Source organism: Hibiscus syriacus, unplaced genomic scaffold (genome assembly GCF_006381635.1).
Source record: "Hibiscus syriacus cultivar Baekdansim isolate YM2019G1 unplaced genomic scaffold, ASM638163v2 tig00013738_pilon, whole genome shotgun sequence".
Classification (NCBI taxonomy): Eukaryota; Viridiplantae; Streptophyta; class Magnoliopsida; order Malvales; family Malvaceae; genus Hibiscus; species Hibiscus syriacus.
The window spans coordinates 831,326-842,324 of NW_024062308.1; the positions used below are offsets into that span (position 1 = coordinate 831,326).

At 34.2% G+C, this 10,999-nt stretch overlaps 2 pseudogenes; both read left to right on the plus strand.

The window, feature by feature from the left end:
• Positions 1 to 3,522: 3,522 nt before the first annotated feature.
• Positions 3,523 to 6,166, plus strand: LOC120206402 (annotated as a pseudogene).
• A 1,210-nt stretch (positions 6,167 to 7,376) lies between these two features.
• Positions 7,377 to 7,843, plus strand: LOC120206374 (annotated as a pseudogene).
• Positions 7,844 to 10,999: the final 3,156 nt, after the last annotated feature.

Consider the following 10,999-nt stretch of genomic DNA (forward strand, 5'->3'; position numbering starts at 1 on the left):
TTTATAAATTTATTGGGTCACATCAACAATCTGTTAAAGGCTTAACAACAATTAACACTCAGGCCTCAGTGATCACATCTTAATTAAACAAAATCAAAAGTGGTCAAATCTTAGTTAAATAAAAACGAAAGTGATCAAATCTTAATTAAATAAAAATGAAAATAACCAAATATTATGCTTTATGAATTCAATGAGGAAAATGTACAAAACTTAAAAAAAGTGATTAATAATGTAATTTACCCCTTTAGAAATTATATGAAGAGTTTTTTAAGTGCAAAATTTGAGTTTTAAAATTTTTATTATTAAATATTTTTAAAATGGGGGTAATTTCTTTATTAAATGGTGTCAAAACCTTGTAGAAAGGGTGTCATTTTTTATGTTATGTTATGTTATGTTATGTTATGTTATGTTATGTTATGTTATGTTATGTTATGTTATGTTATGTTATGTTATGTTATGTTATGTTATGTTATGTTATGTTATGTTATGTTATGTTATGTTATGTTATGTTATGTTATGTTATGTTATGTTATGTTATGTTATGTTATGTTATGTTATGTTATGTTATGTTATGTTATGTTATGTTATGTTATGTTATGTTATGTTATGTTATGTTATGTTATGTTTGTTATGTTATGTTATGTTATGTTATGTTATGTTATGTTATGTTATGTTATGTTATGTTATGTTATGTTATGTTATGTTATGTTATGTTATGTTATGTTATGTTGTTATGTTATGTTATGTTATGTTATGTTATGTTATGTTATGTTATGTTATGTTATGTTATGTTATGTTATGTTATGTTATGTTATGTTATGTTATGTTATGTTATGTTATGTTATGTTATGTTATGTTATGTTATGTTATGTTATTATGTTATGTTATGTTATGTTATGTTATGTTATGTTATGTTATGTTATGTTATGTTATGTTATGTTATGTTGTTATGTTATGTTATGTTATGTTATGTTATGTTATGTTATGTTATGTTATGTTATGTTATGTTATGTTATGTTATGTTATGTTATGTTATGTTATGTTATGTTATGTATGTTATGTTATGTTATGTTATGTTATGTTATGTTATGTTATGTTATGTTATATGTTATGTTATGTTATGTTATGTTATGTTATGTTTGTTATGTTATGTTATGTTATGTTATGTTATGTTATGTTATGTTATGTTATGTTATGTTATGTATGTTATGTTATGTTATGTATGTTATGTTATGTTATGTTATGTTATGTTATGTTATGTTATGTATGTTATGTTATGTTATGTTATGTTATGTTATGTTATGTTATGTTATGTTATGTTATGTTATGTTATGTTGTTATGTTATGTTATGTTATGTTATGTTGTTATGTTATGTTATGTTTGTATGTTATGTTATGTTATGTTGTTATGTTATGTTATGTTATGTTATGTTATGTTATGTTATGTTATGTTATGTTATGTTATGTTTGTTATGTTATGTTATGTTATGTTATGTTATGTTATGTTATGTTATGTTATGTTATGTTATGTTATGTTATGTTATGTTATGTTTGTTATGTATGTGTTATGTTATGTTATGTTATGTTATGTTATGTTATGTTATGTTATGTTATGTTATGTTATGTTATGTTATGTTATGTTATGTTATGTTATGTTATGTTATGTTATGTTATGTTATGTTATGTTATGTTATGTTATGTTATGTTATGTTATGTTATGTTATGTTATGTTATGTTATGTTATAATTCATATGGGTAAAAAGAAAAAATAGAAACTTTTGGGATGTCAATTGACACACTAGGCATATATTGGCTCTGCAAATGTATAAGGTAGTATATGTTTAAAAGTTTCTTAATTAATTGATAATGCAAACACTCTGACATAATTGCTCAAACCTTGCACCTCTTAAGAAGAATAACATTTCATTTTACCACTAAGATCACTTAATGAATTCAAATGAGTTAATTGTTAAAAATAAATAATTATATTAAATAAACATGAATCAAAATAATATTTTGTATTAAAATAATATAAAAATTAAAAATAAAATTATATGAAAAATAGCTTTAAAACAACCAATTTAAAGGTGTCAAAATACACATACAACTAAATTCAAATGTTAATAGAAACACATAGCATTTAATACATAAAAATACCAAGAATAAGGGATAAACATTTTTTTTGAAAAACTATTAAAAATATAATATGAACTAAGATATAATATAAAAATTATTTTCAATATATAAGATAAAATATTATACTCCATCTTAAACGCACAAAAGATACATTATATAATATAGAAAATATGAATACAATATAAATATCAGAAGTCGACGACATAACCAAACATAAAATAATCATTTGAATAGGCTTATACACGTAATCGAGTATAAAAATATACACTGCATTTACTCTTATTCAGAGCAATATACAACATTACTAGCTGGAAAACCACTAAGGGCTTCCAAGAAAGTTCATGGGGACATTCTTTTTACGATTAAAGATTGCAGATCGTATCATGATCTTTCTTTAAATATCCCACATCGGTTGCTAACTTCATCTGAACATTTCAAAGACTAATTTAAAATTAATACAACCAATTAGATAGCATCTTATATATTATAAACAAAGTCTCGGAATATATATTAATACATAACCTCAAACACCCACCAACAAACAAACAATGTAATCATGTTCTTTTGATGTTGTAGTTGCTCTTCAACTAACGAGGTTTGAGAATATATATATTCATGTGTTTTGATTATAATCTTTTGTTAATCGAGCATCTGTCAAAATAACTTATTTTTACTTAATTTCCAAAAAAAAAATATTAGTATTGTTGTTGTTGTAATATATAAAAGTGCATGAATTCAAATATGTTTAAGTATTATATTATCTTTCAATTTATAAATGAGAAAAAGATTTGATTGTTGTATACATCTTTGATCTCTTACTAAATACATTATATTACAATAATTTATTTGAATAAATTAAATTATATATTTTATACATATTTAATGAAAAATCTAGATATATTATCACACATATATTAATAACATAAAATTTTAGTATAAATTCATACAAATAAGATTTTAAAATAGATATAACCGATAAAATAAAAAAATAATTGAATAAAATTTAAACTTTAGAATGAATAATAAATAATTAAAAGGTAAAACAAAAATAATGTTAATCTGATTCATGAAATAACTAGGCAAGTTACAAGACTACAAGTAGATGAAAATGATAGTGAGTAGAGATTTAGCTAATTACCTTACACGGTGATGATGACGATGCATTTAAGTAATTAAACTGAAAACGACACCGCAGAGGCCGTGCTCTCTCTCATGTTTTTATATATTTAATAATCCCATCCCTTACAAATTGAAAGAGAGAAGAATCCTGCCTTCGTCTTCACTCTTGGGCAAACACAAGAAGGAAATAAAACTCATTCCCAATCATCAGGCTTCTTCTCTAAGTTTCCCTTCCTCTAAACAGTTAAGCAAATCCTCAAACTTTTATATATATATATATATTTCATTTAAAACAGTTGTTTGGGGGAATTATGCAGCCTTGTAGCCGTGAAATGCAAGCAATGGACTCTCTCTTAAACCAAACTCAACAAATCCCTCTCCAAGACCTTCAAAGCAACAGTCAGCAGCAGATCCAAACCCCACAGTTCGATCCCACTTCCTCCCACGACGACTTATTAGAACAGATGCTCTCCACTCTCCCTTCTTGCTCATGGTCCGACCTCAAGTCACCTTGGGACCCTCCTAAATCCGATGAAACCCCAGCTTCTAACCCCGTCACTAATGTCGCCTTCCACTACGATGAAATTCTGGCCTCCAAGCTTCGACAACATCAAATCTACGGCGGCGGAGGGTCTTCTCCTGCTACTGCTGCCATGAAAATGATGATGCAGCAGCAGACGATGTTACCCGCAGGTGGAGGAGGGTTGACTATGCCTTTGTCTTTGGGTAGTAGTGGCTCTCATCATCAGAACGATATCTTCGATGGGCCTGCGTTTAACTCCCCCAATCAACAGGTTCACGTCAGTTTTTAGTTTTACCCTCTCTTCGGCTAGAGTACAATAAAACTGAAATATAGAGCATATCAATGAACGATTGCAGGGTGCAGAGGGTTCAATGCAAGCTTTGTATAATGGTTTCAGTGCTGGATCTTTGCATGGGACTAATCAATCACCGAACCAGTCCCAGCATTTTCACCATCTTCAGGCAAGCCTTGTTTTCTCTCTACACTTTACCGAACGAAAAGAAGAGCCTAAAGAGGGCTAATGGTTATAAGTATTTTATTATTCAGGGAGGCAACATGCAGACGCCAAACTTTGGAGCAACAGCAGGGACAATAACGAACCAAACTCAGGCAAGTGGTTCGACGACCGGAGGTACACCGGCTCAACCCAAACAGAGAGTTCGGGCTAGAAGGGGCCAAGCTACTGACCCCCACAGCATCGCTGAAAGAGTAAGCAAAGCAAAGCCTTAATCATAGTTTGTTTTACTGTACAATACAATGATAGTACCATTCAAAGAAGCTCAAAAATGATATCCGTAATCTGAAACGATACGTGTTGGCAGTTACGTAGAGAGAGAATTGCAGAGAGAATGAAAGCGCTTCAAGAACTGGTTCCGAATGCCAATAAGGTACGTACACTAGCTCCCGTCTCTGGCTTCAAACTCTTTCGTCGGACTCGGCCAATTGTTTAGGGACGCGTGTCTGTTAGTATGATAAACTGACCGTCACAGACCTGTAACTTTATTATTTAGTTGGTCCCGATCTCCATTCCGATACTTACTCCTGGAAAATAGTTGAGTAATTAGTAACTGAATGTATCTGGTTTTAGGGTTTTTAATAAATAATTAATCATCATTTTGATCTTTAATAATTAAAATAGTGATATTATGAAAATAATTAATCCATGTTATTATTATATGTATGTTAATTATTTTTATGATTATTATGATCAATAAGTATTTTGTTTTTGTGGGTGTGGAATGACAGACAGATAAATCTTCAATGCTTGATGAGATAATAGATTATGTCAAATTCCTCCAGCTCCAAGTCAAGGTTTTGCCCCCCCCCCTTTCTGTCTCTCTCTCTTATTTTTTTTAAATTATTCTGAAGTATTTATTTTATTAAAAGAAATTATGAATGATTCCCTGAACTGGTTGACATTGTTTTTAAGATTATTTAATTATGTATACTTAATCCAGTTGTAATTATATGTATGGGCCTTTCTGACAATTAAATTCTTGCTGCTTCCTGGAAATTATGCAGGTTCTGAGTATGAGCAGATTGGGCGGTGCCGCTGCTGTTGCTCCCCCTTGTTGCTGATATGCCTTCTGAGGTAAACCCTAATCGCCCTATTACGTCTGATTTTATGGGTTGAAAATGTAAAACATAACAAGAGGGTTATGTCTTGTCTTGTTTAAATCATTCTGTTCCTCTCAAATCACACCACAAAACGACAAAACAAAAGCAGCACGCTTGCCCCCACTGTCATAGATTCCTCCTTTTTCTTTGTTTATTTTAGTTTTAGACGTTTATTTTTTGTCCAAGCATCTCTTTTGTAGGGAGGAGGCGATTGTGTTCAGACGGCCGCTAACGGTGGTGGGTCCATTCAGCGGAATTCTAACGGCAACCAAACGTCCGCGAACAACGACAGCATAACGGTGACGGAGCACCAAGTGGCCAAGCTTATGGAAGAAGACATGGGCTCCGCCATGCAGTACCTGCAAGGGAAGGGTCTCTGCCTCATGCCCATTTCCCTCGCCTCCGCCATCTCCACCGCCACGTGTCACTCCAGGAACCCCATGATCAACAATGCCAACCCCAAATAAGGGCGGCGGCAACCACCCTTTACTTCAATCCAACGGCGAAGGTCCTTCCTCGCCTAGCATGTCCGTGTTAACGGTGCAGTCAGCTACTGTGGGTAATGGCGGTCTTGATGGTTCCGTTAAAGATGCTGCCTCTGTATCCAAACCGTGATAACGGCGTTGACTGACTTAGACAACATAAAGGTAAATCAAAACAACACCACCAACAACAACACAAAAAAAAAAAAAAAGGAAAGAAAGATGGCAGCTTTAAGTCTATGAAAATAAGGTGGTCTCCAAACGACTCCGTATTTACATAGAGTTTGAGCAAAGCCTGGCAGGCAGCTAACCTGACCGACTCCAACGACAGTGGAGAAGAAGCAGAAGAAGAGGATCAAACCCGATCCTCAGAACAACTTATTCTTGTTATTATTAAATAATTTTAAGTGTTCCTTTTGTTGGTTTTTCCTTAACTTTATTATTATACATGTTTTTAAACTTAAATGTAAAATCAAAATGAATGGTATTCATATTTTTAATTTCCTTTTAAGTGTGGCCGTGGTGCTTATATTTGTATTAGTTATTACTAAGTTTAAATTATATTTGATACCTTATTAGTGTATGCTTTTTTTTAATAATTAGTGTATGGTTTTTATGCATGATCGATAAATAATTAATGTATAAGAAATATGCATCCACGATTAGGGATGGGTAACAAGACGAGGCAATTTTTGTAGTTTTAATTCCAATTTAAAAATTTAATGGTTTTCTTATTTATTTTAGTGTTTGATTGTATTTATTCTGTTTTAATTAATTTTACTGTAGACATCCGTTTTTGTCCGAATTTTAAAAAAAATATTATTATTTTATTATTATTATTTATTTTTATTTTTTAGGCCCTATGTTCAAACCCCCCACCATTATACTAAACCCCTAAAAATTTGGCTAGTGCAACAACACTCAACCGAAGGTAGACCACGCTAGAACGTGGGAGCCCTATATCTATCACAAGTGGTGGTGGGCCAAAGAACTCTCCTTATCTCTCTCTCCCATTCCCTTCTCTCACTTATAAATCCTTCTCAAAGAACACACGGAGGGGGGAAGCATAAACGTAGAAGCAAAGGCTCAAATGGCACTCGAGGCTCCGAGTATGAATCTTTTCCCTCAGTTCATCCCCAAGGGAGATTTCACTCGTGTTCCTTTGGTTGATACAATGCAAGAAGCTGCTGTTTAACAAACCCTTTACAAAACTTCAAACAATAAAGACGGCAGTAACCAGTAGAACGATTGTATCCGAGAATCCAAGACCTGCACAAGGGAAAAACACGAAATGGGGAGAGGCTAAAAAGTTCGATCTAAATGACAGTTTTTTTTGCTTGCTGGGCGTAACCGACTCGTTACCAATGCTCGTAGTGCAGCCTAAGGCATAGCCACGACCGCAAGCTGTGGCTTCTAGGACTGCTGTTATGAAGATTTAAATCATATCCTGCTATTAGTGCAACCAACAAAGAAAAGCGGAGAGTGAGCAGCAACAAGCATCGATGGTGAAGTTCCTGAAGCCAAACAAGGCGGTGGTCGTCCTGCAGGGCCGCTACACCGGTCTCAAGGCAGTGATCGTCAAGTCCTTCGACTAGGGAACCCGCGATCGCCGTTACGGTCATTGTTTGGTTGCAGGGATTCAGAAATACCCAAGAAAGGTTATCCGCAAGGATTCATCCAAAAAGACAGCCAAGAAATCTTGCGTGAAGTGCTTCGTCAAGCTCGTCAATTACCAGCACGTGATACCCACGCGTTACACCCTGGATGTGGACCTCAAGGATGTGGTCTCCGTCGACTCCCTCCAGAGTAACGAAAAGAAAGTCTCCGCCTGCAAGGCTGCCAGGCAAAGCTTGAGGAAAGGTTCGAGACTGGCAAAAACAGATGGTTTTTCACAAAGTTAAGGTTTTGGGATTTGAGGTTTATGTTATTTCTGATCGCTGTTTTTGAGTTTTATTTAGTGTTTTGAGCATTTGTTTTATCACCAGGTATTGTTGGTTTTGAGCACTGTTTTATGATAATTCTGAGCATCGTTTTTATGATAAAAGTTGTTGTGCAAATATTGGGGTTAAAACCCCTTTAAATATATTATAAATGGGACCCATAAACTAAATTGACGTGTTTTCTCTTTTGTTTTCCCTTTAAATATTGTGTTTTCCCTTTAAATATGTTTGTGTAAATTGACATGTTTGAGATTTTCTAAGGGTTAATCCATGCTAGTCATGCCATCTTTCAACATCATTCATTTTACTCCTTTTTATTTATTTATTATTTTATTTTATTTTATTATTTTTTACTAACTTTTATTTATCTTTTTTTTATTTATCTTTTTTATCTATTTTATTTTATTATTATATTATTATTTTTTCTCTTTTTTTCTCTTTTTTCATATTTATTAATTTATTTATTTTAATCTAATAATATTTTTGATTTTAGGGATACTTTTCAACTAATCAAAGGTAAGTAATTTGAATCGAACGTTTTTTTTAAAATTTTAATTTTAAATTTTTGCAATTAAGACAACCGACAAATTAATTGGTACCGAATGGGCGGTTCAAGGGTGCTAATCATTCCTTGACCGTAACCGACTCCCGAACCCGACACATTTCTGGTAAAACGCAGATTATGTAAGATGGTGTTCGACCCACCTAAATGTTTTTTTTAAAATGGTCGGTAGAGACTCTAACCCAATTCATTTAATCCAAGTCAAAGCCTAATTTCGGGACCCAACCGAAAGACGGCCGCGACAACTTGGCGACTCTACTGGATACAGGTAAGCGAGTCAGGCCGAAATTAATTTTTGGTTGTCTTTTTACGCGAAAATGGTAAATTTAAATTTAAATTTATTTATTCGATTCCAATTAGTTACCTTTGATTATTTTTCAAATAAATAGTTGTACTGACATTTTTTTAATGATTTCAGACTTTTGAAAAGTTTCTATCTCTGGCTTTATACCTTAGCTCCGAACCCTATTTTAGTGGGGGTAAAAGTGACGCCTTCGTGTGAATTTATTCACCGCACAGACCTAGCAAGTAGCCTTCAGGATTCATATACCCTATGTCTTCGTGTGAATTTATTCACCGCACAGACATAAGGGAATGTGTTTTCTCGAGTTTAACTTAGTCCACACAAGCTTGTAATGAGCTTAGGACTAAGGGTCTGGCAAGCCCAAGGGGACACCAGTAAGGAGAACTCGAGTACCCTTTTAGAACCTAAACCGGGAGAGTATAGGGAATTAGAGCCCACCCCAAAACCTCATTCCAAACCCTAGACTGCTTTGTTTCTTGCTTTACTTTCTGTTCAAAGCATGCGAACTAGACAAATATGCGGTTAGATTTTGTTTGAAATTAGCATGCGAGATAGAGATCATGTCCGGGTAGGAATTAAAGCATGTGGGGTATGATTTTTTATTTTTTATTGTTTTGATTTACCTCACTAATTTTTTTTATTTTTTATTCTCTTTCATTTTGTTTTTCATCATTCGCATCATTTAAAAAAGGTGTTGATCCACCAAAAACGTGTTTGGTAAACATGAATAATCTGCATTAATGAACAAAGGGGCTGTAATACAAGAGATGAAAATACAGAGGACAGTCTACAAGGCGACTATGTGTCACATTCAATCCAGAAAACGTGGTGCCCACAATTGAAGAGTGTATCACTCTGCTACATTATAAAGGACTCATAATGAACCAGGTCTACATCAAGCACAATTAAAGTCTATCTTTGAAGAACTGACTAGCAGAGGTTGCAGGGGCAAGATGAAGGTTACTGATCTTAGGAATCCCTTCAAAGACAACAATGGCAAAACGATAGCTGAAATTGGAGACCCTTGCTGACGAATTCAAGAAACAGACAAATAAACTTTACATAGTTCCTATCAATTGAGGGTTCCAATGACGTATTCGTTGGGAATAAGTTCAACAAAGGATAAATGTCAGAGATGCAGCCATTTGAGACTTCTTGGGCCAGTACTCAACATTTGCACGGTTCGTCCAGAGAAGCCATGACGGTTCGACAGGTTATTCAACCGGTGATAGACGAAGGCAGAAGACTAGTCAACATATCAGAAGTTGTCATGATATTTTTGTCTCTTAAAAGATAAAACACTTTTGTCCCCAATAAGGATTATTTCTAATAACAGACACATTTTTTAGGATCAATGCCTTGAACATTGCATGCATTATGCATTTAAACATATTTTGCATTTTGTCATTTTTTCGTTTCATTCGCATTAACTAACGGAAGAATGTCTAATCTGAAGGAGCACATACTGGATACACCACCTCAAGCATTAGACACACCCCATCCGCATAACACCCGCCTGAAAAAGAAGAAAATGGAAGCTAGAATTGCTCAGATCGAGGAGAACATGTTGAAGCTCCAGAGGGAGTTGGAAGACAAGATAAACCAGAGTAATCTAGACACAATTATGAAAAATCAAAGTCCTTGGTTGATCAAATTATGGCCAAGTTGTCTGGTCTACATCAAGCAAGTGCACCTGGGGTCGATGCCACGGAACTCAATCTAGTTTCAGACTTAGTTCTTCCTCCGAAATTCAAGTCCCCTGAATTCGAGAAGTTTGATGGGAATAATTGCCCATCCGCTCACATCACCATGTTCTGTCGAAAGATGACAGGATATAGAGGAAACAACCAACTCCTGATTCACTGCTTCTAAGAGAGTCTGTCGAGCTCAGTCATCCGATGGGACAACCAGCTAAGCCGATCAAATATCAAGACCTGAAAGGACCTGGCCAAGTCATTTCTGGAACAATACATGCATGTCAATGACATAAGGCCAGATCGAGTTATGCTACAAAGCATGAAAAAGAATCATAATGAGAGTTTCAGGCAATACGCACAAAAATGGAGGGACTTGGCTATTTAAGTTCATCCACCGTTGGATGAAAAAGAAACTCGGAAGCTCTTCGTACAGACCCTGAAGGCTCCATACTTCGGGCACCTGGTTGCGATCACATCAGGAAGCTTTTCAAACTTGGTTATGGCCGGAGAAATGATCGAGTCAGCCATAAAACAAGGCAAAATTAAATATGGGGAGGCCAGTAGGAAACCTCCTATGCGAGAACGAGATGGAGAGATTAACAACATCAACCATGCCAGT